Source organism: Arachis stenosperma, chromosome 9 (assembly GCF_014773155.1).
Source record: "Arachis stenosperma cultivar V10309 chromosome 9, arast.V10309.gnm1.PFL2, whole genome shotgun sequence".
Lineage (NCBI taxonomy): Eukaryota > Viridiplantae > Streptophyta > Magnoliopsida > Fabales > Fabaceae > Arachis > Arachis stenosperma.
The window spans coordinates 160,983,993-160,989,393 of NC_080385.1; positions in this window are offsets into that span (position 1 = coordinate 160,983,993).

A 5,401-nucleotide genomic window follows, 5' to 3' on the forward strand; every position below is an offset into this window, starting at 1 on the left:
TCTTTTGTCAAATGATCTAAAGTTTTTTATTGCTGGACATATATTTTGCTGTGAATATGTATATTTATGTATGAGAAAAGCTTAAAAACCAACCATTTTAATTTGTATTAGTTAATATTTTTAGCTAATAATCTAACACCTTTAGTTCAATAATTTATTATATTTTTAGTTAATATTTTTAAATATTAATAATTAATTATTAATTAAAAATAATAAATTACGTTAACATTATTATAATGTTGTTTATTTATATAGATATCTTTTTTTTACAGGTAAACATTTATTGATATCAAAACTCAATTAATTTTTTTTAAAATATATTATTAGAATTGATATCACATTAAAATTTAGATATTAATAAAGTAATCGTTGAAGAAAAATTTAATATAACTAATTTTACTGTAACTAATTTTTTTTTGGGTAACTTAAATAAATTAAACAAAAAATAAGAAAGAGAACAAAGATCAACAATTACTTAAACAGAAGGATAATATCGCTTAAGATTACTCTCAAACTCCTTTTAAGGAGATAGAAGTTCTAATTAATAAAATTATAATATCATTATCATCTTTGTCATGGTATTTGCCACTAAATATTGCGTCTCTCGTAATCAAATTAAATGAAAGTCAACACGTCAATTCTAATGCATGATATCTTTTATTTTGAACACCAACGGGTCAATGAACCCAAAACCATTTTGATGATTAGTAATAAGATTAAACGTCTCCACACAATCTGTCTCACAAATAACATCTCGTTGACTCACATCTCAGGCTAATAGATAACCTCTCCAAATAGTGAACAATTCCTCTTGAAAAATATTGTTACTCTCAATTATTTCGGAATACCCCATTTACCAACACTCATTACAATATTTGATAACACAAGCAAAATCAACACTATCACCAGAATCAGAATAACTAGTATTACAATTAATCTTAAAAGTACCTATAGAAGGAGGATTTCAAAACCACTTAGAATAGAGGGGAGGAACATGCGTTATAATTCAAAAATATTCCTAAACTCATTTTCTGAAGTTAAAGTTAGACAAATTACTTTTTTTGGAGACCATATCTCATGAAGATTAAAGATGTCATTATTCTTTATTATTTGTCATATCCACCAAAGTTGTGGAAAAAACCTGAATGGATGCTCTTTGCTATGATACAAGAATCAGTTCTTCAAATCCAAAGGATGACAAGAAATATCCAACCTGTATTATATAAGCTAAGCTTTCAAACAATCCCGAATATAAAATAAAACTGATTTTTTATTAAAAAGATATATTGGACACCTATCCGATGACAACATCTCTCTTTTAAAACAAAAACTTACAGTAGAAAGAGCCTTTTTAAAACACAAATTAAGCAAAAAATTGTGTATTTTTTTAGAATAAATTGGTACTAAAATTAAAATCAATTCTCTTGCTCTTTCCGATTAAAAAATTGTTTACACAACTCCAAATAATTAGTACGTAATTCATAGACTTTAAATGTAATTCTAAAGTAATACTAACTCCCTTTTCAATTCGTTTGCACATTTAAATTGTAAAAGAAATATTATTTTTTAAATTTTAAGATAGAAAAAAATAATAAATCTCTAAATACTACTTATCATCGGATTAAATATCCTTAATTTTACTATGACTAATTAATAATTAAGAAGTGTTCCGTGACTTACCTAGAATCGGATGATGGTCTCTAATTTTGTTTGCGTTTGGGAGCCGCCGTCTAAGTTGTGTATGTGAAAGAATGGGGATGGTACCTGTAACGACACTCTGATGCCTAAGTTAGAAAGTGGGTAAACAGGTTTAGAATATTGGAATTTAGTTTTACCTAAGTGTTTCAGTGTATTTATAGGTGATGGACTAATAACCACCGTTGAAGTAGTTCAACTTCTGATGGTGGATGACCGTCCCTTTATCATAAGATTGTTGGGATCTCTCTTCTAGAAGTGGGTGAGAGATTTAAGGAGGCAGTTAATTATTTGAATAAGTGTCACTTGCCAGCTCATGTCGAGTCTGACCTCTTTGAAGAGGTCGGATGGATCAACGAAGGCCAACCCTTTGGATTAGGCCTTTTGAACTTAATTAGGCCTGACCGTCGCTTTGGGTCAGGGTATGAACAGTGCCCCTACTCGAGTCCCTTACTCGAGTCCGATTACTTTGGTTATGAGTTGGATTCGAGTATTAGTTGAATTCGGGGATGTTTAGGTCGGTATTTCTTTTTAAGCCGGGAAACCGACGTGATTTTGAAACCGACGTGATTTTTTGAATTTTTCAACCGTCACGTCTAATCAAACGTCGTGTCCGTTTGGCTTTTGCATTTACACGTGGGGGAGGGCAGTTACATTGGTAACGGCACGTTCTTTTAATGATTGCATCGTTTTATAGTTATGCCCCTAGTTCTTATAAATACCTTTCCCTCCTTCTATCTTTCTTTTCTTTCGTCTTCTTTTCGAAATTTTCTTTCTCTGTTCTTTTGTTTTCTTACTCGAGTCCTTTGGTCTTTCGCTCGTTGGTGCTTTGCAACCTTCTCCTTTCCGCCGCAGGATTCCCTCTTTTTGTCACTAAAAAAGGTTAGTCCTTCTTGACTTGCATTGTTTTTCCAGTATCTCCTTTATTTTTGCTTAGTATAAAGTACGCCTGTGGGGGATTTTGAATATGTCTTCCCTGTACCTTTATTACCTGTAGTAAGAGACTTTGAGATTTTTGTTTTTCCTTTACAAAAATCGTTTCTTTTTTGTTTGTTAACTGTTCTTCTTTTCTGTTTTAGAAAGAACCGCCTTATTTCGAAACCTTTTTTATGGTTTCTTTTCTTTATGCGGGTGTAGGTATTATCACTTTTATATTTCCCTATTCTGAAAATGTCATCCCGAGTTTCTGAGGCTTTGTTGAGGTGGGTAGATTCCTCTGTACTTTCTGAACAACCAATAGTAGATACTGTTTTCATAACCGAACTCAGAAAACACCATAGAATCTGTAGTCTTGATGCTGATGAACCCAAATATGAGTTGGTGGCCCCAGATCTTGAGGACCTTGTTTGTTGTGGGAGGATAAATGATTCTGACCCCCACTTTATTCTCATGTATGAGTGCCTTTTTACCCGTTTAGGGGTTACCCTACCTTTTTCGACTTTGAGATGGAAGTGTTGTCTCATTGTAAAGTAGCTCTTACCCAACTCCATCCTAATTCTTGGAATTTTCTCAAAATTTATCAACTTGTCAGCCAAGGGCTTGACTTCCCGATTTTCTTAAAGATCTTCTTCTATCTTTTCCATTTGACAAAGCCTTTTAGTGCTAAGAATAAATAGCAGTGGATTTTCTTCCGAGCTATTCAAGGTCGGAAAGTTTTTTCCATCTTCGACGAGTCTTTCCACAATTTCAAAAATTTCTTCTTCAAGGTCCAGGCTGTTGAAGGCCATCACCCTTTTTTATTATCCGAGAACAATGAGCCCCGATTTCCTTTAAACTGGGTAGAGACAAACCCTGTAGAGAAGTACAACCTGATAGATTTGGAGAAAGTTGAGGAGGAGGCCGTGGTCGAGTTTTTCCGAAAGCCTTGGGGGCGGGCTCCAAACCTGGACACCAAGAAATTTTTTCTTGGATCTCCGAGCTATGTCAAAATCGAGCTAGGTAGTCTTTGTTTTTGGTTTTGTAGGTACTCTTGCTTACTTCGACTTGTGTGTTAATCACTTTAATTTTCTTTTTCAGAAAAAATGAAAAGTGAGTCAAAGGCAGCTTACCAGAAGGTGCAAGAAGCTAAAAGGAATGCGCGTGCCCGAGCTGCTGCGCAGGAAGTCGAAACCTCTACCACTCCTCTTTGGCTTCAAAGCTCAGGTTTGGGGACTCTTTCTCAGCCGATTTCGGTAAATCCTATTCCTATTCCTCCTCATCCTGCTGCTCCTGTCCCCCCAGCCCTTCCTTCCTCGGATCTTTCTAAAAAGAAACATAAGATCTCTAAAGCCGGTGCCTCCAACGTTGGGGACACCAGTTTTGATGGAGTGAAATTTTCTAGGAAGCACATCTTTTCACATAGCCAAATTGCTATGGATGATGCTGCTATCTGTAATCATCTTTAGATTTTAATCCGATGAGGAATTCAGACTGTTGGGGTTTGCACCACTTTTCTTGATATATTGGAAAAGACCCCTTTAAGTGCTACCCAATCTTCTTTGGAGCACCTTCAAGGGTAAATTACTTTGTATCAAGAAGAGGAGAAGAGACTATAGGAGGAGAATCACAAGTTGAAGGAAGAACTTTCCCAAGCCCGAGAAAGGGAGAAATAGTTAATGGGTTCTTGTGCCATGGCTGAGGGCTTGAAGGAGAAGGATGAACAGAATTATGTACGCCTCTTTTCGGCCATTCTTGACTTAAAAAGGGAGGTGGAGTAGCTTCGGAAGGGCTTTAAGGATTTGGAGGACTTCATTATTGAAGGGACTGAGGAGGTGTTCAGGGTTCTGAAGGAACAGGTCGGAGTTATTGCTCCCGACTTAAACTTGTCTCCCCTTCACCTTGACAAGGTCGTTATCAACGGAGAGATAGTTTTCCCTCCTCGCGCTGAAACAGACTCCGAGTTGAAGATGGCGGGGCAACGTATGGTTGAGTCTCCTCCTTTTGGAGCTGTTGCCTTTGAGGAGTTACTGCCCAGTTCTTCTACTTCGTCTGATGCTGCCCTGACCTCTATGGCTGAAGAGGTTCTACCGACTCCTCCGACATCTGCTACCGACCCGACTTCTCCTCTTGATGATAATCCTCTTATTGGACCTATGTGGCTTTCTTTATTAAGGTCCGATTTGTGGGACCTTTTGATAAATGATTTTTTTGTATTTTGTGGATAGCTACTGACTTTTGATCCTTAATAAGGTCTTTAAACAAAAAGTTTTGTTTTTGGTCCTTTTTGGATAGGACCTTTAATAAAGTAGTTGTTTTATTATTTCATTTACTGTTTTCCTGAAACTTTGTTGAATGGTTTAAGGCTTTTTGTAGAAAAAATCTTTTTTGACTAAGTTTCATAAAGCTTTGAAAAACTTTTATAAGATACTTTGGCTGTGGCTTTTGAGAAACTTTAAGTAGTCTCAATTTTGGTTAGATTCCTATAAGAATACTTCTGCCTTTGATCTTTTACGGGGCTTTTTGTATTTCTCGCTTTCTATTTCTTTATTCGCCTACATTTCAACTTCATTGTGCTTATTGAACCATTTTCATAACTTAGGTTATTTTTGCAATACATTTCGTTCTGCTCGGGATTTCTGACTTGAAAATCGTGTGCTATCGTATTTCCAAGCTAATTAGGATCGTCTTTCATAACCTCTTTACACTGACTTGTACCTCGTCGCTTTATCTTGCCGACCACATAGGTCGGTCAATGGATTTTTGCGCTTTACCGAGTTTAAGTCAGTGC